This window comes from Motacilla alba, chromosome 8 (assembly GCF_015832195.1).
Source record: "Motacilla alba alba isolate MOTALB_02 chromosome 8, Motacilla_alba_V1.0_pri, whole genome shotgun sequence".
NCBI lineage: Eukaryota > Metazoa > Chordata > Aves > Passeriformes > Motacillidae > Motacilla > Motacilla alba.
The window spans coordinates 29,536,405-29,563,634 of NC_052023.1; the positions used below are offsets into that span (position 1 = coordinate 29,536,405).

The window sequence follows — 27,230 nt, forward strand, 5'->3', positions numbered from 1 at the left end:
TTCTGTGGCTGCTGGAGGGGAGAGAGAGAGGGGGTTTCCTATTGTTTCATGAGCCACTGCTGGATATTTTACTGACCACCAAAGGCCCGTGGATCAGGGTCTGAGAAACACTGCTTTAGAGATAAACAGGCTCATTACAGGCTCTGTTTGTGCCACCCTGTCCTGGCAGTTCCTGTGCCTCTTCAGTTCATACCCCTGGATCCTGCTCTTCAGTTTATACCCCTGGATCCTGTTTCTCTCCAATTTATACCCCTGGATCCTTCAGTTTATACCCTGGATCCTGTGCCTCTCCAATTCATACCTCTGGATCTTCAGTTTATACCCTGGATCCTGTGCCTCTCCAGTTCATACCCCTGGATCCTTCAGTTTATACCCTGGATCCTGTGCCTCTCCAGTTTATACCCCTGGATCCTTCAGTTCATACTCCTGGATCCATGCCCTGCTCCCTGCACTCCCCCCAGCTCAGCTCCATGGCAAAGCACCCTCACCCCAGGGATGCAGAATAATGCCAGCTTGTCCTGGGTCTTAAAAAAGACAGTGCATGTCCCCTCAGAGTGGCCTCCACTGCTCCTCCATTGCTGCAAATGGCTTTTCCTGCCAGGAAAAGTGGCCTCAGAGCAGCCCTCTCTGTGACCCCCCCAGGTCTCCAAATTTTTCAAGCAGACCCCTTGGCACCTCCCGATGCCTTGGGAGTGTGTTGGTGTTGGCCAGCTGGGAGTGACAGCTTCCATCTTCTTTCTCCTTGTTTCATGAACTGTCAGGTTAGGGGTTTTGCTCTTCCCTGGAGCCCAGCCCTGCCAAGGGATTGATTCCCACATAATTTCCAGGGAAAGCTGTTGTAACCAAGGCAAGGAAATGCACTGGATGCACTCAGGAGATGGTGTTCACATATTGTACTTTCATAAAGGTACAGCAATGGAAACATTCCCTATTTTGATTGTCCCAAAGCCACAGGAAAAAGGGAATTAAGGGAATTGATACGTCTGGGAGAGATGCCAGCTCTGATTTACTCATATTTTTACCCTGATGTGAAATACCTTGGTCAGAGATGGAAAACTTTTATAGAAGACATGAACCAAAGCAGGCCCTGCAAGTGCTGGTATCCAGCTAAGAGCTGTCTGAGCTGGCACAGCCTGAGAAACACTGAAACAAAGGACCTGGGGATCAAATGGACAACAGCAGCTCTGTAAGAAATTTCTTCTCTTCCTCCAGAGGGTTTGGACATACCCACATTTGCAGTCTGCCTTCTGACCACAAAGTGCCTAAGGTACCAGAACACCAGTGTGTTAGGATGTAGGGGTTGGCAGGGCTCCTGGAAAGAGGATGTGCTTTATCATCAAATCCCAGCATGATTTGGGATGCAGAGGCACAGAGCGGTCAGGGCAGAGTGGGGAGCCCAAAACAGGGTTGCCTTTGGAAGCAGTATAAAAAGAAAATATCCTTGCTAACATAACCTCGCCTTCCAGTTTAACCTCCATGTTCCCTCAGAGAGTGCAAACATGCCTGCACATATTTTAGGCATAGCAACCCATTTAGGAAGACTCAAATGCAGGGTAAGTCCAATTAAAGCAAAATGGAATGAAAGTCCCAAATTATTTCAATGTGTCAGAGTGAGGAGTTTGCAAATCCACTGGTTATTGCAAAGCTGTTCTGGGAAAAATAATTTCTGTATAGATTCCACCCCACTTTGCTGAATTCCATGGGAGTTTTGCCATCAACTTCAGTGGGAGAAGGACCAACACATACTGGCAAACTTTAGGCAATGCATTATTCGTGCTTCAGGCCAAATGCATTTGCTCTTACACCCAGTCCCAAAATGAATTTTCTATAGAAATATCTCTGCCCCTCCAGTGGTGTCCACTGAACTCAGCACCAGCAAGGTCCAACTGCAAGATCTGACTGTCCAGAAACCCCTAAGAACATAGATCTGCATTTGTCTTGCTGAGATTAATATGAGTTCAATTAAGGGCAGAGTTTGATGAAAATATTTCATAACATATCAAGCTGGAGGGTAGATCAAAGCTCTTTTTTTTAGCTCGCTAATAAACCAAAACAGAAATAGGACTGTAGAGGAAATAGCTCGTTTGTTTGTGATGGCTCCCTGCTTTGGGAAGGTGACTACAGAAACCACAAAATTATTACTGCTAAAATAACCAAAACAAAACACAAAAGTAGGAGGATCCTTCTTTGTTAAATTACAAAACCTTAAATTAGGCAGGCTATCACCCATAATTATTTCTCTTGTTAAAATTCCCAAGCACCAAACAGTGGGATGAAGTGTTCGGCCCATATCACTCACTTCCAACCTCTGTTCAGAGCTATGCAAAGTAGTGAAGGTCCTTCCTTGATTTATGAAGCTTTAGGGGTTTTTTGCATGTATTTAAATTCTAACAGGACCCCCAAAATTCTGGTGGCATAAATTAGATTTCCAGCACCTCAGAACACGTGCCCATGGCTCCTCTAAGGTTGTTGCTCTCCAAGGCTCTCTAACACGGTCACTAAAGGGCAGATACTTGTTTTTTTTAAACTTACTAGAAAACCATTTGCTCCCTTAAAAGTAGTTTATGTCATTCAGCTAGAAAGTTTGTTTTCAATATAAAACACTTTTTAATTGCCTCTCTTAGGTCTTTCTACTTCATCTCATCTGGTTCCTATGGAAATGGCAAGTCTTCCAGAACTGCAAATTTTGTTTCCCAGCCAATGTTAGGAAAACTGTTGGTCTTTTCCCACTACATTCTGAGACAGCATTTGCATATAAATACTGTTCAGATCTCAGAAAATACATTTGAAATTACTATACATTACACCAGAGACCTTCCATGTTTCCACAAGCAGCTCTCCTATTTTGTCTCCCCTTCCACATAAGCAAAAAAAAAAAAATCTCCTGCTTGCTTTTTCACTAATCCTCACCTCCTTTATATATGCAGCTCTTCTTTACCTGAGTTCTTGTTATATAAAAAAAACCAAACCAAACCTAAACCAACAGAGAGAAAATAAGAAGAATTGTCACCTTTTTTGCCAAAATAGCACTTCCCACCCTTGATCCATGGTTGGCTGGTGAGGTTATAAAAGTCTGTAATTCGTCTGGAGAACCAACTATTTTTAAAAACTCTCTATTCAAAGCTGAACAATACAAGTGTGAGTGCTCCAAAAGACATAAAGAAGGTTATCAGGGCTCTTTGCCATGGCCTGTGCTAAGGAGGAGAGGAAGAGCCTGGGGCTGCCTGTCTTAGTGTGACACTCCAGTGAGCTGAGCAAGGAGTCATGGATTCCTTGCCAGAGTGAACACCTCACACTTCAGGACAGGCAGGATCAGTGAGGACACTCCTGTCTTGGCTTGTTTCACAAACACACAGTGATGCTGCCTGCTTGTGCATCCACTGGACATCCTGGGCTAGTTGCTGGTGCTTTTTTCCACCTCTCCTATCAGTTTGCTGCTCCCCTCTCTCATTTCAGGGTTCCACCTGACTACTGTGCCTGCATTTGGGATGGCTCTTCCAGATGTAGAACAAGCCTGAAATGCAGGACAGACACCACCATGCAGTGGGCAGTGGGAGAGCAGGGCATGAGTGCAGACTGTCAGTGAAGGTGCTGTGCAAGCCTCTGCTTCCAAGCCTTGTGAAGGAGCTCTCCTTGGAAGGATGACCCAGAAGGGAAGGTGTGGCTGGAGCAATTTCTTTAGTCTGGACAGTGAGGAAAACAGGATTTCTCCTGCTCTCCCCCCTGCAGATCAGTTTTGAACCCCCCTCTTGTTCTGACACTGTCCCAGGCAAGGAGCAGACAGAACACAGCAGCATGCTGAGATCAGGTGGTGAAAAGCCCTTTCTGTGTCTCTGCATTGCTCCTGCAGGGCACCTGAACCCCAGCTTCATGAGCAAAGAATTGACTCTCTCAGTAGGATCATTCTTGATATGAGCACAGAAAGTTACAATAATATAAATTTTAGCAGTCCCTTGTTACCTCCTCACACACCTTGGAACTCTTCAGGATTTTCTCAGCTGCTGACAAGGAAGTTCTCCTTTGAAAGACAAGAAAACCATGATTTATTACTGTTTTCACCAGGTTGTGGCACATGCAGAGTTCTTACTGAGATCATCCCCTCTATCCCCATAAAGCAGCAGCAAAGAGCCTGTATCTTTTCATTTGCTTCATTCTTTTCATTTGCTTCATGAGCTACATTTTGGAAATACTCAGGACTTGTGCAGCTGGGAGATGGCTGGAACAGTGCTGAGAAGGGCCATGGGTCTCTGGGCTTTGCAGCCACACCAGCCATGGAAAGAAGACCTGCCACAGATGCTGGCAGTCATGGGCAAACCTTCTTCCAGAGGAAATGGGGATGTGCTGGGAAGCTCCCAGGAGAGCAAAAGAATGCTTCCAGACAGGCAGGTGGAGCAGCCTGCTGGCTCCATCAACCTGATGGACTTGGCAGCCTCCCCTGCTCCAGCTGGCCAGGATCCTGGAGTCTGCAGGCAGAGTTACTGAATTATTGGGAGAAAACAGATACCTGCATAAGCTTATACACAGCAACACACACACACACATAAATATAAATATATATTTGCACCCAGATGCATTTATACATCTCATGGAGTGAGATTTGCAGGATATATGAACCTGCAATAATAGTCATGTTCATATATCCTATGATAGATATCCAATATTGTCTTGGTTTGAAGTTTCCAACCTAGGACAAATATTCATATATCCTATATTGCAGGGTATATGAACTAGCAGGCAATGCTTTATCCTGTCATGACTAAGCTGGTCTCTGTGTCAGGCATATTAACTCTGTAGGAGAGCTCAGACATCTTCCTGGACAAGATTTAAAGATGCATTTTTATTACCTTTTGTAGAAGAAGCACTGACTAAAAGCTCCTGAACCTTGCTGAACAACCTCACATTCCCTGGGTTCCTCAAAGCTGTCACAGCAGAGGCCAAATCCCTCTTCCAGCTCCACTCTGGGCACCAGGATCTCTTGCAAGGCTCTTGACTGCTTTAGCCCAGAACAGAGTTTCTGCTTACGTCAGTAGCTGGCCAAGAGAAAAAGAGAACAATACAGCCTTTATAGATTAACAATATTTCAATTTACTGTAAATTATGCAGCATATAACATGGCCCAGAGGAGTAATTTGTCATTCTTTCATACCCTTGGTTTTTCTTTCATTTCTTTCTCTTCACCTTCCCCTTTTCCCTTCTCCTCCATTCTACTTCTATCTTTTTGCCTCCTTTTCACTCTCCTTTCTGCATTTCCTCCCTTCCAACAGATCCCACCATTGCTGCAATGGCTCTGCTCCAATCTCTGCCTCTCTGTTATCTGCCAAAATCACTGGCAACAGAACATCTACGTGGAGGTGCATTCCAGGATCCTGGAAAGGGATGTGTAAAGCAAAGAGAGCAGGGCCTGAGGGAGCAGAGGACTGGGATGTGCAGGAAGGGTTACAGGCAGGAAAGACCAGAGATAGATCCATTGATGCAGGCAAAGTAAAGAGCTCACCCCCAGCAGCGGCTGATAGAATCATCTATAGCACTTCTATCTGGAATGGTCAGCCCAACAAAAAACACATTTCATGGTTCATAAGGATAAAAATAAATAGAAGTGTATCAGCTTTGGGTATTTGATCTTATCTGGAACAAGTGTGTGTGTACGTGTGTGTACATCACTGTTATTTTATTATGGGCTGCTGTTATGAAACTTCCCATTTTGTATAAATCTTCCTTTTCAGACATGTGGTCACTGGTTAAGGGAATATTTACTGGGAAATGCTTCGGGTTTTGCAGACCTGACTTTTCCAGGTTTCATTCTCAGGACTCCTTGCCATAACCAGAGCCTTTGCCACAAATGTCCCAGACACTGCCTTAAAAAACATCATCACAAAGCAGCAATTAGTCTGTTAGTGACTTACAGCCTTTGCCTCCTCAAACCCTGATGTTTAGGTCCCATGGAAAACTGCAGTTATGGACACAAAATCAGCACTGACAGGTGTTTGTTCCAGCCCATCCTTGGTTCTCTTCCAAAAGCCAACCTCCCAGCTGACACCTGAGGTGCTGTTTTCCTCACCTGGATGCCTGCTCAGGGAAGGAGAAATCCCTTCCCCACAGCAAGTAAAGGCCTTCCTCAATTTGTCCAGAACCTGAACCTCCAACACTCTGGAGATAAACTCCTCCAGCTCTGCAAAGGCTCAAGTTTCCCCTGGAGTGGCCATCTGGGACACCAAGGAGCTGCTTCTACTAAGCCAGTGATGCCTTGTGAAGGCTGACCTAGAACAGGGGCTAGAGAGAGCCTCATTGGATCCACCTTGGGCTGCACAAGAGCCCAGCCAGGGCCATACCCAAGATCAACCAAAAATGGTCACAAAATGGACAACTGGTCATGGGGGTCTCTCATACTTTTACAAGTTCTGCTCCATTTGCATATTGGAGTTCATTGTCCAGTTACAGCTCCAGCCCATGCAGTCCCATCCTTCTTGTTTTTCTCTCTTCAGCCCACGTTGTTTGTGCTCTTGGGCTGAGATCTGGATCATTTGTCCTTGGTCCCCAGCTGGAGCAGGAATTGTTTTGTCTCCCTGCTCTGTGCAGAGAGCTCACCATCCCCTGATATGAAGCCCAGACCCACACACTAAAGCAGCACAGAATCTGAAAAATAGAAAAGCTCAAACTTGAGGCATCACCAGGACCCAGAAGATGCTGTGCAACCTTAACAAACCTTGACTGCTACAGCTACATTCCTGTCCAGACACCACAGGGCAGCTCCTGCCTTGTTAAGTTTGTGTTCTCTCAAGGTCACCTGACAAACAAAAACGCTTCCAGAAAAGAAAACTTCCTCAAACTCATCCTTCCTGCTTTTGGAATCAATGCCAGCCCACCTCCCCTTCACATTCCCAGTCATACAGGCAATAGTTCTTTGCCCCTCATGATGCATAAAGCCATGCTTCCAGTCCCAGAGGAAAGCACAAACACACTTTCTAGTACTAAAGGTATTCTGCAAAGCACAGAAAAACTTTGGGACAGTAGGAAGAGATTGCAACAGACAAGATTAACACTCCAGTCTGCATTCACCAGGCCCTGAGTGCACTGAAAACTCTGCAGCCTGTCTCCTGGCCTTGGAGTTTGGCTGCCTGTGCTACAGGCCAGCTCTGACATGGTGCTGCTGCAAGCTGGGATCACACTGCCATGAAAAATAACATGAAATAACATCGAGCAGCCTCTGCAGGGCTCCTCCCCAGTTCCCATGGGAGCTGCCCATAAACTCAGGCTCTTGGTCTTGCAGGTGCTCATAGACCGTGTTGATCCTGATCATGGATATGGAGGGTGAGGTGTTCCCTACTGTCCCTGGAAGCAATCTGCTCCTGGAGCTGGTGCCCACATCCTTGCAGTGCACTCACCCCACCTGCTGAACACCAGAACAGGTAATTCAAGTAGCCCACCACAAGTGAGTGATGCTCTTGTCCTTCAGGCCATCTTCTCAGGGTGAAACTGAGCCCAGGCACAACTGTTCATGCCACGAACCACCTCACATCTTCTCCAATGCAGGAGCGAGCCAAAGATCAGACTGCTGCCTTTTAAAAGATAAAAACAGGGAACTATGTCACAGTTAATTCACAGGAAACCTAATTTCACCTTTATTCTTCCTAAAATCACAGGGCTTTTTGTGCCAATGTTATATTTTAGCATAATTTTCCTTTCTTTACAATTTTCTCTGTTCAGCACAAAGTGATATGAGAGCACAGAAACCATCACTGGAGACAGTGAAAGCCTTCCTGGATCATCTGTTTCAGAGTAGGTCTCTCTCTATCCCCCAGTTTTCACTTGCTGGAAAGTTACCCAGCCATATGTTTGCAATTAAAGTCTCAGTTCCTCGCAGGCTCATGGCAAATAGTCTGCTTCACCTGGGTCACATCTCTAAAGGGAATTCCCCCAGACTGGATTTGCAGGCCGTATTCGGTGGCAGCCCTGACACAGGTATTAGCCATAATGGAATCCATGTCAATTATGAGTTCATCCATTCGGTTTTCTATCCAGGCCTCCCACTCAAATTTCAGAGATCTCCTTCTAAAATGCAATTTGACCCATTTTGGAAGGGGGAGAGTTCCTTAGTCACTCCATTTGAGACCAATTAGCCTGTTTGATTTGGGATCCTTTATCCCTCAGCGCTCTTAGCCTGTCCGTTCCAATAAATGTTGTAAAAAATCCCAGTGTCTGAAATCCCTGCATGCTTCATGGACCCTATTTCCTACCCAGTAACTGTACTCCCTTTACTCCCCTTTCACCCACCTGAGTCAGTCACAGACTCTGGGGTTACTTTGTGCCACCTCCTAGAAATGCCCTTCAAATTTGTGCCTGTGGAGGCCGTGAGGATGAGGAGGCATAAGTGACTTTCTCCTGGCTGAGGAGCTCAGAGCAATCTCTTTCGAGGAGAACCCACGATGTGAAAAAGCTCTCAGAGGTCACTTTTAATCAACCTCACTGATTTGGTTTGAGAAGTTGATCAAATCCTGACTGCTTCCTTTCCAACTGAAATGGATCTGATGGATGGTCCAGTCAGCCCATGAGTTTGGGGAGAACTCCAGCTTTCAAACCAAGGATTAATCACAGATTTGCTGTGATTATTTGAGCTCAAAGCTTTTGTTTTATGTGTCCTTCCTGGATGTCTCCAGCACCCTCACGTCCCTGCAGACAAGTCAATGGTGTGGATTCAAGCCTGAAAATGGAAATAAGGTTATGAGAAGACATCTTCCTGCTTTAATTCACAATTTTTCAAAGTTCTCCATGTTCCAAACCAGAATAGCCTGAAAGGTTTTTGAAATGAAGGTGCAACCACAGTAAAAAAATAATTTAAACCTGGCATAATGTAAACTTTTGATGGAGGAACGAGCCTGAGCACATATTTAACTGTCAGCACAAGGAAGACAGCTTTCCTCATTAGGTGCCCAGATGAATTGTTAGGGGAGAAGGGCTGGAATTGGCTCTTCCCTGCTGAGCCTCTGGGACTGACCCTGGACTTTTGGCAAGGGGGATGTGTTTCCAAACCTGAATCCAAACCTGAACTTGACTCTGCAGCTGGCCCCTCGCCCCCTCCGCACATGGCAGCCCCAGCCCAGCTGAAGGTCCCCACGGCCTTGGGCTACAAAGGACATTCAAAACCCAGATCTGGGGTTTCCAGCCAGGGATCATCTCTGACTTTCCCAGCTTCAGAACAGCAGTTCCGCTTGCTTGATGTCACTTGCCTGTTGGCTTTGGGGGAAGAAAATAATATCATTACAAAAACCCCAACCAGTAACAGTCCGAGAGTCAGCAATGCTGTCCCAGGAACATTCCCCCTTGCACAGCAGGGAAGAAGACAATTAAGCCCAGCAGTACCCACATCCTCAGCCCTTTGGGCCTCACAGCATTTTCTCCCTCTGTCTTCTGCCTTTGTTTTGGGGGTTTTATTTCAATTTTTATCACTTTGGCTCATGCTGCTTGAGAGGCAGGGTACCTCATTGGTGTCTATGAAGTGTTTACTCATGACTGGAGCACACCCAAGAGGTGCTTTCAAAGCCCCTGCAAGTGCCTGAGACCCCACACCAGCGTATTTGTGGAGCTGGGTGGCTGCAGCTGGCTCTGCATAACTGGGGACAGGCTTGCCTGCCAGTGACAGAGAGGTGAAGCACATCATCTTCATCCTCCTCCTTTGTCTGGTGCATGGCTGTGGAGAAGTCACGAGTCAGACTCTGCCCCCATTCTGGATGATCTCCAGGCTCCCTGCAGTGCAGAGGAACAGTGTTCCTTGGGTTTCCTGGGCCACCAGCACTGCCTCCTTCAGAGGCCTTCCCTGCACATCCTGAACCCAGCAGCTCTGACACCATCCCAGGAAACCAAACCCCCAGGCCTCTGTGTCTTGCTCATGCTCTCCAGTGACCCAGGACAGGCAAAGCCCTGTGACATACAGGTTTTGCAAAAATCTTTAGGACTGTTTTTTTATGGTAGGTTGCATAAAACTTTAAGATAGAGCAATATATCAGAGCTCATCACATCCCCATCCTCCTTGTCATCACCATCCTTGCACAAACTCCTGAACTTGGATCAAGGCCTGTGAACTGTCCAGACTCCTCCTCCTGTGCAGCACTTCTCCACACCAGGGAATCTATTCTGCAAGCAGCTTTATCCTGCCTAGTCTGGTTTTTTAACCCAGGTGGTTCTTCACTGAATGCCCTCTGGTTTTCTTTCCTAAAGTCTTGTTCCCTGCTTCTCTTCATTGCCATCTACCTTCCTCTTCTTTCTGGTCCTGCGTCTCATGAGCTTTTTCCATGATTCTGAATTCCTTTGCTCTTCCAGAGAGGATAAGGACATTTTATATTAGTGATAAGGTAATGCTTTAGAAATAAACTTCTCACAACCAAACTGAATAAACAGATGTATATGAGTGCACGTGTTTCAACTGGACACTAGTTTTCCAAAACATTAAAAAAACCCCTAACCAAATACATTTCATATTGGAAAATGTTCAGAACATTCAAAAGCTGTGGAAACAGAACTTTCTGGCATTTCTTTTTGGGGAAAGACTGGGTTTTATTTGCTTTTCTTTGCCCAGAAAAAAATATTCAAAACAGATACTTTTTAAATGTTTGCACAAAAAACAAAAACAAAAACCACCAACAAAACCAACCAACCAACCAAACAAACAAAAAACCCCCCACCAAAAACCCCAAAAAAAGTCTTATTTTAAAAAAATTTCTAATGAAAAATGTCCACTGGGTCCCAGAGGTGGGTTCATACCATGGTCACCATCTCTTTTGATGGTGGTGGGGTTGGTTACACTTGGTAAGGACACAGTGAAGAACTAACAAACATCCTTTGCTGTTCTGTGCTTGTCCCAGCTCTCTCTGCCACAGGCCTCCCCCTGCTCTCCATTCTCTTGGCAGGAGGAAATGTGGTATTTTGTTGCAATAAGGTAGAAAAATCATAAAGAAAGGCTTCATAAAATCAAGCCTGCTCTCCTAAATTCAGTGGCTGGCCTTGTCAAGCTAGCCCTTTGCAGGTTCCCATGTGAAAGCAATCCTGGTGTGAGCAGTTCATTAACAAAATCTATTCCTGGGTAAAAAACAACCAGCCCCTCTATAAACTGTTTTTACACCGTTAGAAAAATGAAAACTATCTCTCACAAACAACTTTTCCTGCATGCACACACCAGGGGTTGGAGTGACCAGTTAATACAGGGTAACAACTTGTTACTGACTGATAAAGTAATTGGCAAGAAAGCTACTGACCAATTGGAGTCCCACACAAGGTCTGTAAAACTGTATAAAAACGAGTTATGTGAATAGAGAATGGGCTTTTTCCACCATGAAGAAAATGGAGTCTGTGTGATTTATTCCCATAGTATTTATTATTAGTTTCACTCCAACCATGGAGCCTCATTTCTTGCACAGCCTCCCAGGACAACCCCAGGTTCTTTTGTGCAGATGAAATATGGCTCTGCTGGTGCAGGCTGGTGGGCTCTCTCCATGGGCAGCTTGCGAGGACTCTCAGCCGTGGCATTGTGGCACCGTCCCGAGCCCAGTGCTCTGCTCCTGCTGCCCCTGCTTCCCCTGGTGCTCTCAGCGCTGCTGTGGAATGAGGAGTGAGCCCCAGAAGAGGCACTTACCTCGAAAAGTGTCACTTTTCCCACCACTGCTAATGACTACTGACACTTGAGCTTCCAACCTCCAAATAGGTGAATGGAGCTCTCTTTGTTGTGCAGAAGAGCTCAAGCCCCATCGTCACAGCAAAAGGAATCGGGATGCTGATGATATTTGGATCAGAGGCTGGAGCTCCTCCTTGGATCCCAGAGCTTGAGTCCATCTGCTCAAACAATATTTGCTTTCTTCCCACTGCAGTTTTCTGTGCCTCCAAGCCTTGCTATTGAATGAGGAGGCAGCCATGAGAAGGAAGAGAAGAAAGGAAAAGAGGGAAAAGAACAAGAAATGTGGAAGCTTTTTATTGAATTTCTAGGTTTTGTTATGCTTCCAGTTGCAGTTGTCTCACTGTGCTGGAAATTTTTGTGTAAGATAGGCAAGGAATATAACCTTGGAAAAAAGAAAACCTTTTGAAAGAGAGGTTTGAATAATCACATCCTACCAATGACTAGTGCCCCAAACCTGATCATGAAATCAGTGTCACAGAATGGTTTGGGCAGGAAGGGACCTCAAAGTTCATCTCGTTCCAATACCCTGACATAGGCAGGGACCCTTCCACTAGACCAGGTTGCTTCAAGCCTTGTCCATCCTGGCCCTGACACTTCCAGGGATGGGGTAGCCACTGGGCAACTCCTGCCAGCGTCCCACCACTCTTGGGGTGAAGAACTTCCTCCCAACATCCAATATGAACTTACCCTCCTTTAGTTTCAACCCATTCTCACTTCTCCCATCACTAATGCCTCTCTCGTTCACCATATCAGGACCTGAAACATTTCCCCATCCCATCAGTGAAAAATATTTCCTGTTTGCAGAGCAAGCTTCCATCCCTGAGATAAGAAGCACATCTTAACACGAGGGCTGGGAAACATTTGTCAGCAATGTCTCTTTTAAATAGAAATCAGTACATTGCAGCAAATGCTGCAGCCATCTTGCTGAAAAACAAAATTATTAATCACACTAATATGTAGTAATTAAACAATACTCATAGAAATGGATTGTGGGCTGCTCTTTACTTGGGTGGGATATTGCCCAGTTGGATCAATGGGATGTTCTTCAGAGATGCAGCAAGCTACAGGGAAGTCCTGGTCTTTGAACAGGGCTATGACTCTTTTGTAACAACAAAACATCACAAAAGTAATCACATCTCAGCAAAAGCTCCAGTTTTCTGGTCAGAAACACCAAAAATCCAGAGCACCAATGGTCCAATTTCCACAGCCACCTTACATCAGCCTGCCTCTGCTCCCACTGTAAAATCAGTCACTGGTGTTAGGAGGAACAGCCAGAGCTTCTGAAGATCCCCTCTCTCAGATTTATTTCAGACTGCTGTAAAATGCTTCTTCAACTCTTATATCAATCTCAACATCCCTTCTTCAGAAATGGCTTTGTTCTCCATTCAAACCGTGCCTGCCAGCCACTGGAGACATGGAAGCAAAGTGGTTTTGGCCAGGGCTGCTGAGATTTTGGCTCAGAGCAGATCCCTTACTCCACCACGAGGCCCCAGCAATGTCAGCTAACGCACCGTGCCCGAGTTCCTGATCTCACTTGCTGGTGCTGGGGCCAGGATTTCACACACTGCATTTAAGCTACCACTGAGTCCAAAGGCCATTCCTCTCAGTGTCAGACCAAAGCCCTCCTAAAGAAGCCACCAGCAGCGCAAAGGAAACTCAGACATCTCAGCCTGTGCAAAAGCAGTGGAGGAATTTTCCCTTAGTAACAAACCCTTTAGCATCTTCTGTTTTGGAAAGTATGAAAATGTTTCCATATACTTTTTCCAAAATGCAGCCCTCAAGAGTCTCGTGATGCTGCGATGCTGAGAAATCCCTCTGCTTGCTCCAGGAAAAGAAAAAAAATAAAAAAAAGATGGCCCATGGAGCGTCTGAAAGATGGCAACATCCTCAAGCATCCCTAAGCCTTGTTCTCCTTGTTTTGATCCCAGGTTCCCAGGGCTTTCTGCCAGGTTTTTGGGGGTCTGGCATCTCTGGGGGTTTTGTCTGGATTCTAGGGCAACTCTCCCGAGGGTCTGTGGGCTTCCTGTCCCACAGCAGGACTGAGCACAGCCCGGGGCCCCAAGGCCTGGAAAACACGGCAGGAGCCTGGGCTGGGCTCCCACAGGCTCTGCCTGGGCTCACCAAACCAGAACCACTCTCGAGGCTTTCAGCAGTGACGGAGGATGACTCCCTGACAGCAAGGAAAGATTTCCAAAGATTTCCATTACCCACGTCCCAGACAGTCCCAGCCTAGAGTCAACTCAGTGTGCTGGCAGAGCTGAAAATGTCCTCTGGGCAGCCCACAAGAGCCTGAGGCTCCGGACCTTCCCTTAGAGCTTCTGCTGGCCAGACTGGCACCTTTGCCAAGAATCTTACTGCCTGCCCAAGTCCTGGGGTCAGCTGTTGTTGTTGTGGCTCCCTCCCTATGTCTCTGCAGGGATGCTGCCTCCTGGGAAATGAGTCACACCTGACAGAGAGGCTGAGGAACCCTCTGGAGGTGATGGTGTGCTGGCTCAGAAGGAAGGAGATGCTGCCAACACCAAATTTTTCTTATGAAAAAGACCTGACCCCAGAGAGCAGGGTGTGCCCAGCCCATCCAGCCCACAGTGGAGCAGCCTTTTCCCTCCCCAGCTTTTCCCCACCTCCCCACCAGCCTGTGCTCACACACGAACAGCAGGGCCTGGGGGGTCCCCATCACCAGCAGGACCAGGCTCCCAGTTTGAGCTCGTCACACGTGGGCCTCAGGCTCCCCCAAGAACCAGGAGTGCATGTGGGCAGCAGCCACCCTGCAGATGAGGGAGTTTGCTTCCCCAAACCCACAGAGATCCAATAACCAAAAGTGACAGGCCAGGAACCCCTCCAGGCGTCTCGGGTGGGTTTTTAATGCAACACTCAGGCTGAATTTTTGTTCCAGGTTTTGCTTTGAATTGATTTCTTAAGCACACAGACATCCAAGCCTGGGCCTCCAGCTTCCTGGTTTGTGCAAGAGCTCTTGTGCCTGTAAAGCCCCAAAGTCCATGTCACGGCTCCTCTGCGTGGGCTCTGCGCGACGCCTGGCAGAAAGAAATGGCACAGAAACTGTTGATAGATCATCTGTGGAAGGCCTGTGCTCCAGCCAAGACAGATAAAAATAAAAGAAATTAAAATAGTTGTGTGTGTGTGTGTGTGTGTGTGTGTGTTTTATGAAGGGAACATTTATATTTTTAAACTAGGAGTAATTGTATTCTGTATCTGAGATGGCATCTGAAAGTGATTTAGTGGAACAATGTGGTTTCTGATTGGTGCTTGAACTAGTTCCAAAACATTTTTTATAATAAGCATCATAAAGATCCCAATTATCTGATCCTTTTCCCTAACATGGTCAGAGAGGATGTTTCCAAAGAAATGGCTTTTGGGTTGGATTTTTTTTTCATTTGTGACACTGATCCTGCAAACATTTACACGCAGTCTTAATCCTGTGAGTAGTCCTAGAGAAATGAACCAAGGCAGCTCTCAGCAGCAAAGCTAATCACAAAGTAAACTACTAATGTTCAGATTTGCTAATCAAGGCAATCCTCAGCCTTTCAGGGAAAGGTCTGCTTGTTATTCTGAGAGCTGTTCAGGATGCATTTACGATCCAATAAAGGAGGCCCCAGCATTACCAAAATAATTACTTACTCAAACAAGCCTGTAAAACTCAAGGACTGCCCCAAATAAAAGGAGGCTTCCCCCCCTTCAGTTTAATAACATAAATCCAGTGAAATGCATCTTGCTGCCATAAAATCAGTTCTACATGCCTTAGAAACCGTTGATTTACTAAGTGGGCAGGGAGGTCAGATCTTGCAGGGGACTCAGAGAGCTGAACAGATGGAGAGAAGTTTTAAATCTGGAAGTTTTGTCCACCCACAGAAATGGAGAGCAGTTCATATCTTACCTTGTAACTTCACTCTCCAAAATAAGATGCATAAAAGCAATGCTGGAGATTAAATGGAGCCATTATGATGACTACTCACTAAAGGGGATAAATAATGACCCAAAACTCCACTCTGCCTTCTCAGAAACATCCCTTCCACTTTTCCCCTTGCAAAAAAAGGTCCTTTTTTCCTCAGCTCCCTGGCTTTGGCTAGGTCCTTCCTGCCACACACCACAGCAGGGGAGGCACAGGCCATCCTGGATGTCAGGTTTCTGTTCTCCTTTCAAACACCACCTCAGTTTTCCTCCGTTTTGAGCAACTTGGAGTTTAATGTGCTGCAGAGGACAGTTGGGAACCACCCTAACACCACACTTGGTAACTAAGCTGCAGAGGTTCATGTGTCACTAAAGGCTGTGCGTGACATCGCCCTCAGGGTCGTCTTTCTCCACCTGGTAGAAGGAAACTCTCCTTCCTCTGTGTTAACAAAAAAGAAATATCCAAGCAGAAAGCAAGGGGAACTGCTAGGCAGTGGTCCTCATCCAGACTAGCTATAATCTGGGGAGGTGTGAGGGATGAAGCTGCCTGTTCAGTCTCACACAGCAGGGCAGCACGGCTCCAGTGGCAGGGTTGCATTTGTAGTCAGGAGGAATAGGAAAACAGCTTTAAAAAATGCCTGCTGACTGCTTGAGGGTATGAGCTGATAGAGACCATAAACCCCTCCTCACAATGCTGTTCCATGCTCTTTGCAGGCTCTCACTGGAGCTGACTGTGGTTTTGCAGTACTTCAGTCCTGTCCCACAGGCACCCCACCTATAAAGTGTCGTCAGGAGGTGCTCAACCTGTGCAGCTCCCAGCACTATGCAGGGTAATTAACCTGAGTGTTTGGGTGGACCTGGAAGTGTCACCCAACTGCAGCAGCCACCTCGCTGTCGGGTGCCCGTGGTCTCTTGGATCATGTTCTGATGATGTGTGAACACAGAGGTGGCCAAAAATAAATAACAGAAGACGCCTTGCTCCCCTGAGCACTGAGGCTCTCGTGCCAAGAAATATTCTCCCTTCTTGCTGCCTCTTTTTGTGGTGGTTTTCCTGAGACTGAAAACGCTCCTCCACTGCAGAAGATGCAAAAAAATTCCTGCTGACCTCAGCACTGAGTTTCATCTTTTTGAAGCTTTGTTGCGCCTCTAAGATAATTTATGAGGTGTCAGGATTTTCCGACCACAAATGTCTTGGACGAAAACCATTTTTACACTACAGATGCCATGAAAAAGAAGCAATTTCAGTCTGTTTTTTCTACAGCACTGTCTGTGTCCACAATGAAACATGGGTTCAGAGCTCCTGGAGATTATTTGTGTAAGAGTTGTCCGGGCCAGAGCTCCACTGAGACTCAGGCTGGGTCTGATTCCCCACCTTTGCCTCATTGCCCTGATCTTCTCTGTTGGGAGGGGAACTCCCATTTCCTGGTGCTGTGCCATGAAAACACAAGCTTGCCAAGCAATTCTCTCTATGCGTGTGTGTGTGTGTGTGTGTATACACAGAACAAGCCAGAAGCACCAGAAGTAAAAAGATCCATTAACAAACCACATTTTTCAACATCCACCAGGATCCCCAGATTTCTCATCTGGGCACTTCTCTTCCTCATGCTGTAGGTTTTCGAGGGGAAAGAGGAAACCAAGAAAAAAACACACGAGCCCAGCTTAGCTGCCTCTAATCCAGTGCGCACCTCAGTCTCCATGAAAGTGTTCTTGGGACGACAGCAGTATTTCCCTTGGCTGGGATGCCCAGCCTGCTGGCTCCTCTCGAGCTGCAGAACTATAGACATTCCTCTGAGTAGTTTGCAACCCTGCCTGCCAGGAAAACCCAATGTCTCCATGGAGAAATCTCAGCGGAGGAGTTTGATACTCAGTCAGGGATGGAAAAGAAGGGAGTTTATGCCTCCCTGAGACTAATCCCTTCCCTAGCAAATTAAAAAAAAAAAAAATTAAATCAAGGGGAAAAAAGACAGAAAAGGGATCATATTCCTACAGACATGGGTCCAGACATGCCAGTAGTGTTCGTGTGTGGTGTTTTGCTTTGTGGCAGGATGGGCCCAAGTCATGGGGACTCGGGCCAAGTGTCTGTTTAGGTCAGTGGGAGTCTATCAGCTTTGGATCAGGCCTACGTTTGGATCTGGAGCTGAACTTCCAAAAGTCTGGGCACGCTTGCGTCTTCTGGTGAGGGGGAGCTTGGTTTGGCCTGGTTTCGAGATAGGAACCAGCTGCAAATGTAGGCCTCCAAACATGTTCTAGGAAAGAGGTTATAAAAGAGCTCCTTCTTGCTCAATGCATTTATTCCCCATGGGCCAGATTCTGACATCTGCATTAACACTGAGCAGAACTCACTGCAAGGGCAGTTATAGAGACTTGAATGGAGCCATTCAAGGAGTCAGCAAAGTACCCAATGTCAGCAAGGGCACCACCATCCAAGGCTCACAGCTGTTTGCTCTGTTGACATAAATGAGTTTTTTCTCCTTTTTCTCCTGTAGCACACTCTGCTACAGACAAAGCACGTCAGGTTCCCTTCCTCCTGGCACCTCTCCAGCAAAATGCTGATTGAAGATTCTTCCTTAGTGCTAATGTGATAAGAAGCAAAAAGAACAAGAGCTCAGCTTATAGCTCCAACAGCTACAAAAATCCTCCTGTGATAAAAGGAAGCTGTGATGAGGAGGTCAGAGTTCCTTCCTGAGCATTGCTCTAAACACATTTTGTCTGCTTTTCCTCCTAGCTTTGAACTGGGCACCTAAACTACTGGGAAGCTGAATGAATCCCACATTTAGACAATCAGGTGTACTTGATTCACACAACTTGGAAGCTGTGCTCCTAACTCACATTCAGTCTTTTGAAAATCTCAACACCTAGCACATGCACATTTCATCCCCCCCCTTCCAGCACAGTGACCAGCTCAGAAATCCATGTTTTCCTTACTGAAAAGGAGGGGAAGAAACATCACCCTTACAACAGTCAGGTTTCCTCACCATTAGCAGCAGTTAGCATGTTTTTTAACTCATTCTCTATAAAACTCCTTCTTCCCTACCATTTTATCTTAGATTTATCCCACACGGTGCTCTCAGGTATTACAAGCAGGTATCCAAGAATCTGCTGCTTTTCCAGCAGGCACTTCAGGACTTTATGTGGGCAGCAAATTCTCTGAATCTCTGATCGCCCTCAGAAAACTGATCTGACATTATAACAAGAGGATAAGTGTTAGACTGTTGTTTGTGAGGAGAGACCTTCTGGGGGACAGTAAGAAGAGGACAACCACCGTTCTTTTGGACTCATGAGCAGAGAGTTGCCAGTCCATGCAAACAGTTGCTAGTCCATAGAATTAGATGGTCTAAAAGGGAACAGTTGCGTTCTGGAAAACTGCTGGCAGCAAAACTGGAATTATTGGTCATTTATAGGTTGGGAGGGAATGTAGTGCAGGACAGGGAAGTTGGTAGAATAGCTGGCATACATTTCACATGCAAGAATGAATTTTATAGGAGCAAAAAGTCTTTAGGGGATGGGTCCCGCTTAAGACTTGAGACCTGTGCCCACTATAGGGGATATAGAGGAATGGGATTCTGGTGTTAAGTCATGGCCTGATGCTCCCAGAGCCCAAAGACTTTGCAATGCAAGTTCTGAGTGAGCTGGAGACTGATATATGTAAGCACAAGGAATACTGGAGCGTTTTGTGGAGAGGGTGAGCAGGTTAAGCTGTTTTGTAAGATGCAGCCAAAGAAAGACCATTGTTGCCCCAAGGAGAAAGGAAGGGAATTGTATTATTTATGCATTACCATTGCAGCCACTAAGGCATAAACAAAGCAACTTGCACAAAACCAGACAAAGGAGGTTGCTGCAGAGTCAGCAGTTTCAGCTCAGGTTTCCTGTGTCCCAAACTAGGACTTTAATCATCTTCCTTCTCTGTGAGAGAGAAACAAGTATCAGAAAACGCAGTGAGTCTTCACATTTTTCTAGCCCAAGACAGCACTGTGTCCATTGTTGGGACTAGCCCCCTAGGAGGAATTATTTCTATTCAGTTTGTGTGTGACACAGCCAGATAATGCACTGGGTGGTATTTCCCTCTCTTCCCCCAATCTTTCTCTTTTATGACCACATGACTTCACCCCCTCGTGTGAGTGACAGTACCCATTAGACTAGACTCTGATGCAAAACAGCTGTGTGCAGAGAAGGGGAGGAAGGGAGTAGGGAACAGCAATTTAGAAAACAATTAAGAACATCAATTCCAATTCATTTGCTTGGCCAGGATAAGTAATTTCTAAGAGGTAACTTGATCTGCAGCGGATGGAGATTAAAGGCGCACTCCATTATCTCTAGTTTACAGTCTGGAGGAATTTGTTTTAACTGGTTACCAAGGAGGCTGCATGGAAAAAAAAAAAAAACTAAAAATGTCTTAAAAACTCTCCTGATTTCTTTTAAAGAGCTCACATGGATTTATTAACTCTGTGCAAGTATGGCTGCTCTGCATGGCAAGAGGAATGGTTCAGCTTTTGGAGACAGAATCCCTGCACAGGTATCAAAATCCATTATGCCAGTTTTAAACAGCAGTTAAGATTTTGGTGTTGAGATAGACCAGAAGCACGAGACATGGGGCACAGAAGCAGCACTCTGCAGAGGAAGCAGAGGATCTGGAGGAGAACACAGTGAGCGGGGCAGCAGGCAGACTGGCTCTGACACTGCTGCACTCTGTGCTGTGAAAGGTGATTCCCTGCACTGCCTTACCACCAGAAAAAAAGAGGTCATCAGCTGTGAGCAAAAGGGAGGTGAAATACTTGGACACCTCTCAGAGGTGCTGTGGGACTCCATGAGTAAATACCCTGATGTCCCTTTGAGCTCCGAGGGCTGATCTTGCCAAAGCAAGGGCTTGTGACCCAGAGCACAAAGTGTTCTGTATTCACTCCTGTATATGGGATGGCACCAAAAAGGGAGTGTGTGATGGCAGAGCCACTGATTCTCTGCCATGGAACTCTAGAGCTCTCCCTTTCCACCCTCCTCAGCCCTCAGCATTTTTTTCCACAACCCTGTGGCTGGTTTTGCCCCAACTCCTGTGGACCTTGAGCTTTCACTCTTGTTTTGCAAAATACAGTGTTGTAAAGCCAAGACGCCTGGCAACTCCAGACCATCAAAATGCTGCTCAGACCATTGGAGTTACCTTTTGGGAAGCCTTGGTACTGGTGCTGGGTAGCTCTTCCAGGAACCCAGAAATGACCCTGCAAGAAATGTTGCTGCAAGCTCTTGTGCTTGCAGGAACATAGAGGCCACAACATGTCTCTGGATCTGATGTGAGGGGTAAAAGCACACGTGGAGAATACCAACCATGAGCAGGCTCAAAGTTCAGAGCTGGCCTTGGATCTGCATTCCCCTGGCTGGAAGCAGACTTCTACCTCTCCTGTGCAACTTAGGGACAAATGGCACTGCTGCCATCATGAGAGGGCCAGCCTGCACTTTATACAGCTGCATCCCTGTTAGCTACCAAAGGCTCTGGGGTGATGTAACCACCTCAGTGCAAATGGGAGCTGAAGAATGTGATGTGACACATTTTCCCGGACCACCGAATAAACTGAAAAGTAGGCTCCCAGCCCAGAAAGGTTACCCTCCCAAATAAACACATCCCAGCCTCCCTTCCTCACACACACTTACCTCCTGCCACCCCAGGAAGCTGAGCTCCTCACAGGCTCCATTACAGACCCAGAATGAGCAGGTTCTTCCAGCCAGTTTGCATCTCCCATACAGTAATTGCTTTGGAATGGGCATCTGAGAACAAGACACAACTGTATACACAAGAAATGTTCCCTCTGCACAAACTTCTCAGTAGACTTACTTTTGTCTTGTTGCCAGGAAATGTATTTGGAGCCTCTTGCTAACCTCACATTTCTTTGATTAGAGGGGCATGACCAGTTTGTTCCAATAATTACAGGGGGAAAAAGGAATGAGAAACTAGAAAGCCCTCTTGAAGAACATCAGCTTTGCAACAGCACATGAGAGCACCCCATTCCACCTTCTGTCCTTCTTGTGGCAGCACTACTTCCAAGGGTTGGGGAGGAGTGGGGGGAACCCAAACTCGCTTCTCCAGAACAGGGAATGCCACTGTAGGTGAGCTAGAACCTGAGATCAGTTCTGCAGCGCAGTAAGCTCTAGGCTGAAAGAGAAGCCACTCCACTGATCCCTCAGGTTTCAGCTTTTCTATTTTTCAGATTCTGTGCTGCTTTAGTGTGTGGGTCTGGGCTTCATATCAGGGGATGGTGAGCTCTCTGCACAGAGCAGGGAGACAAAACAATTCCTGCTCCAGCTGGGCACCAAGGACAAATGATCCAGATCTCAGCCCAAGAGCACAAACAACGTGGGCTGAAGAGAGAAAAACAAGAAGGATGGGACTGCATGGGCTAAAGCTGGAATTGGACAATTAACTTCAATATGTAAATAGAGCAGAACTTGTAAAAGTGAGAGACCCCGTGACCGGCTGTCCATTTTGTGACCATTTTGGTTGATCTTGGGTGTAGCCCTGGCTGGGCTCTTGTGCAGCCCAAGGTGGATCCATTAAGACCTTTTAAAAATCCCTGATTTATTCTTTAACTCTCTTTAGCCTCTGTTCTAGGTCAGCCTTCACAAGCCATCACCACAACCAACAGGAACAAGTGATGGGGGGAATCAGCAAATGGTCAAAACTGGTTGATTGGGTGTGGCAGGAATATCAGAAAGTAAAAATATAGCCAGCCAAATTGAAGTGTGGCCAGGAAACATGAGTTAACACCTTCCATCTGCCAAAGAAAGAACACTGCTAGGTCTGTGTGACAGTGAACAGCCAGGGCCAGGGCCTGGCCTCACAAACTGCTTAGAAACCTGCATGGTGGGAGATGCACATTCTGTGCCCAGTTCAGGTCAGGATTATTTTGAAGCACGAGACAGGCACTTGGCTACCCTCGACCCAGCTCTGTGTGCACAGCTTCCTGGGTGAGGACTCACCTCCCTTCTGAGGCTTGTGAAGCAAGCTTTGAGCAGTTTGTGAAGTGCCTGGTTCTCTTAAGAGGCAAGGTGACCAACATCATGCAGAGTACTCTATTTTTGTCCTGGAGAAGCCATCCTCCTCAGAGTCACACTCATTAAGACAGCAGCCGTCGTAACCCAAACTCCTTGGATGGAAGTGGGGAGATTGCCAAAGGGAGGATTAGCTGGTGGATGTCTTGAGCTGCAAGGGTGTCTCATATGGATTTGTGCAGGATTTTCACCTCAGCTGTCCTGGCTGGAGCTCCTGTCCTACCATACCAAGACACTCTCCTTGCTGCTGTGCCTCTCACAGCAGCGAGGCTGTGGCCAAGGGCTGGTTGTGTGCTCTCATTTCTGCTCCTTGGGGAAGGAAACCTGTGTCAAAGAAAACCCAGCCCCAGCCTGTGAAAAACCTACCTCCTTACATAAGGAAGGAACAACTTAGTCTGGGGGCAGCATTGGGGGATTCCCAACTTGGCTGCTCAGTCATCTGATGCTCTGGGCCATCATTTTCCCTTCCACAAAAGGGATTCCTTTCGCTTCTCTCTGCACTGCACCTTTGAGACCTAGCTAAGAAATCACTGCAAGCCACTTTGTGCTTTTAGGCCTAGCCTTGAGTAAAGCCATTTAGAAGGCACAGTTCCAAAACATATTCCTAGACTATGTGATAGACAGGAGGTTTCTCACTATTCTCCAGGTAGAAGGAGTAGCACAGTCCTGTTTTTCACATCTGTGACTGCCTCTTTCTCCATCTTGTCTTGATCTTTGTTTTCTGCTGCCAGCTGCCCCAGAGCTGCTTTATACCACAGGACTGCCAACCCATCCATGGCTGGGTACCCACTCTTTTGTCACCCAGTGGAGCAGGGTATGAGACTGCTTGTAGTGTTATTATTAAGAGGTTCCCTTGGGTTGTTTTTAGCAGAAATGCGAGTTGCTTGTTTTCCAGCAGAGGATCAGTTACAAAAACAACACCAAACAAAAAGGGTTTTTTGAGAGCAGGGGCCCTGTTTACCATGTTAATTTCAGGGAAAGTTATTTGGGAGGAGGGAGGAAGTAGTTAAATCCTTGTCTATCATATTGGAATCCCAAATCCCCTCGGTTTACACAAATAAGAGAGGAAGTGGCTCAGTGGATTGAGCACATGGCTGTGACTAAGGAGAGCTTAGGGAGGGCTTGTTCCCTGCCCTAACTCATACACATCTCTGAGGCCCCTCTTCCCTCAAGATGAGATTCAACCCGTCTTGCATTTGATCCCAGCTGAAGACCAAACCACTGATCAGCAGGGAAAGGCAGGATATTCCCACTGTCAGATTTGTCCAATAGCACTGAAAAGCCTTGCAGAGGAGCTGGCCTTGCTCCCCTGACTGTTAGGCTATATTTTTGCCAGGCGCTCCCAACATGTGGGAAGAATGATGCATCTGGTTCCATATCAGAAGGCTAATTAATTACTTTATTATTCTATATTATACGATACTATATTACACTATATTACACTACATCTAAACTGAAACTGCACAAGCACTCAACGAGATCTCGTGACTTTCTCCTGACAGATTGTCACGCTACAGCTTGCAGAGATTGGTCAAGAAAACAAAACGCTCACACCAGAATCCAATTACCAAATTCCTTCAGGTAAATAATCTCCCAACACATTCCACACGTTCACAAAACAACAGGAGCAGCAAATGAGATAAGAATTGTTTTTGATCATTCTCTTCTCTGCTTCTCTCAGGTTCAGAGAATGTGAATCCCACATTAGGCAGCTGCAATTAACCATTGGACTAAACAGCTTAGTTAACACAAGGAGAATGTACTCTCCTTTCTGGGCTTCCCAAACATACAGTGAAGCTAATTAGTCCTTCCCTACCTGACAGGGGGGTGGAAAAGATCCTAATTATTACAACCTGCTCTAAGGCTGAAATGCTAAAGGCCTGACTGCAAAAGGATCTGTCTGCCTGAGAAGGCAGTGGTGGACAGTAGTGCACCGGTTCCTAAATCCTTTCTGTCTGGTACAGGCACCTGTCCTGGCTGTTGTAGAACTGATCTGGATCTCCTTGGTGCTCCATGCCATCTTTTGGGAGGTGGTGTTTCGCTCCTTGCTGTAGACATTGCAGTCTGTTGGGGGAGGCAGGATGAAGCTGCCTGTGCTGAAAAGCCCAGAAAATGAGGCAATTATCTCCTGATCTCAGCTGCATCAGGGCCAAGGCCAGGTTTGCTCTGCCTGTGGAAATCAGCATTGCTTCGTGTTACAAACAGAAGGTGTTACCAGACATCAGCCTGAGGAGAGCAGAGCAGCAGCGACTGAACCCTACGTGGGCAGTGAAATGGTGTAGGGTGAGAAAGGTCCCGTTGCTCAGGGTCCCTGTGCCCTGGCATGCAGACATTCAGGGGTGAAACACAGGCAGGGAGCACGTCAGGAAGCAGAGACAGACACCATCCAATAGGAGCCTCCTTGCCCTCGGTGGGCAGTCAGGTCTGCCTCAAATCAAGGCAAATATGGTTCCTCTGGGAACTCTAATTTTTTACTGGATCACTTTGTTTCTCTTGATGAGTGCTGCTTCAGGGTCTCAGTTGCCTGGATCCCAGTGGGGATTTTGTTGATGGGGGTTTATTGACTTCTTGCTACCTTGAAGTTCCTGCAGTGGCAGGAGTAAGAGGTAACTCCTGGAGCCTGTTTATTTTACAGGTTGGATTTTTAAGAGTTTGCCAATGGTACCCCAATTTTAGGAGAAGTCACTTGTTTATTTAGCAGTGCACTCACATACTGATCCATAAATAAAACTAGAGTGTTATTTAATAAGTCCCAACAGAAGGTCAGCCCTGGTTCATTGGTAAACTGATCAATCCAGAGTGCAAAAAGCGCCTCTCAGGAAACTCATCATGTCTATCTGAGGGGGGTACCAGCCAAATATCACTGTGACTCGCACTCCACTGAGTTTTCAGGGGTTTCTGTGCCCATACCTTCTGAAAGGGAAATGCCAAAAGGTCCAAGATGGAGTTATTTCCAACCAGCTTTACTTCACGCCTCTGGAGAGACTTTCAGAGTTGTAACATTTTTACAGCTGGGGCTGCAGATCCAAGTTTGCATCTGTGGGAGAAAGAACAGACTTGAATGCGGGGTCCGTGAATTTCCATACCTTGGAGCTGAAATTCACCCACCTCTCTTAGGCACCAAAGAATTCCTTGTCTGGACCTAAGACGGTCCCCATGGCTTCTTCTACAGTTATGTGTGTGGGATAAGCTTGGGATAAACATCATGGGAGGGAAGCAGCTTTCTGGGAGGAGCTGACCTCTCCCCAGTGACAATTGTGGGAGGTGTTGACATTGCCTTAACCCCGGATGAGTTTCTCTTAGATGTCCAGATCAGGTGAGAAGCAGCTGGTGTGCCCTGTGGACGTGTGCAGCCGTGGAGAAGGCAGCCATGAGGTGCTTGGGTCAGTTCAGCTGATGCCGTGTCCCACATTACAAAATCCTCACATGACTGAGAGGCTTAAGACACAAGCAGCGTTAATTCAAAGAGGCTGGGACAGATCTGAGTGGGTTTTACAAGCCAGACATGTCAGATGTCACCCAGGGGATTTGCCATGGGGTCCTGGGATGGGGCCAGGTTGAGCAGATGACATCCAGTGCTGATCCAGCAATGGTTCCCTTGGCAAACAGGGGATTATTTGGGTGGCTGGGGATGCAGTCACACAGCAGGCCCTGCTCCACTGCAGCAGATGCCTGGTGCAAAGCTGGCAAGCCACACGTACAGCCAGGACCACGGGCCACCTTGGCCAGTTCCAACAGCATTTATTCTACACAGAGCCGTGTGCATGGGTGAAACTGTTACCAGGTGTGCACACACAGAGGGGAATAACCCAAACAAAGGTTTTGAACCTAGATCTGGGATTTTTGACTTGATGAGGGAGAGAGGAGCAATCAGGCACAATGTACCAACAGATCAGTGCAAGTCACTGTGAAGAGGGACAGTTGAATGGAGATGCCTCTAAAAACCTCAGTCCCAGCAGCCTGAAGACACCACAAGAGGTTGAAATGCCTGCAAATTCAACATTTCTTTGAAGAGAGATACATGGAGGAGAGACTTTTCACCAATTTTGTGTTGTTATTTTTGCTGCAGGCATACACTGGGTTGCTGTTTCAAGGCTTTGAAAGGACCAGAAGCTGTTGATATTCCTGAGCCTAATGTTCAGCCTCTCTTTGGAGAACATTCCAGGTTGGGTTAAGCAGGCTAACCACAACTGGGCTGTTTCAATCTGTACCAAGCACAGCCAGAATCAGTTTGTGTCTGCCTGCTAAACATTCTGGAGTTCCTCTGGCGGCCTGGTTTGCAGAGGTGCTACTCACTCACAGCTACTGTTTAGGTGAAGCTGTAATGCTGCCCAGACCACCCTTCTGTGCCTCAGTTTCCTCATCCCAAACACAATAAACCCCATTCTTCATGGCCATGGGTTGTATGGTGTCATGCAAATATTGTTATTTATGGTGATGGGAACGTGAGCTTTGCTTGGCACAGTGGTCTGGGGGAGCCTATTTGCCATCATTTGGAAAAGACAGGAATTAACCTACATGTTGGAAATGCAGAGTGTTGTTATTGCTCTCAGACTGACAGAATTACCTCCTGTTAAAATCAAAGATAATCTGTTTTACTTCAGTGAGATGTGGTGATGTCCACAGA

General features: G+C 46.7%; 1 long non-coding RNA gene across 1 annotated transcript; it reads right to left on the reverse strand.

Moving 5' to 3' along the window:
* Positions 1–21,903: 21,903 nt before the first annotated feature.
* On the reverse strand, positions 21,904–26,475 carry LOC119703653. The gene is made up of 3 exons (XR_005257683.1): positions 25,712–26,475; positions 25,514–25,640; positions 21,904–24,773 (listed from the first exon to the last, which is right to left on the reverse strand). It is a non-coding gene; the product is annotated as an uncharacterized LOC119703653 (long non-coding RNA).
* Positions 26,476–27,230: the final 755 nt, after the last annotated feature.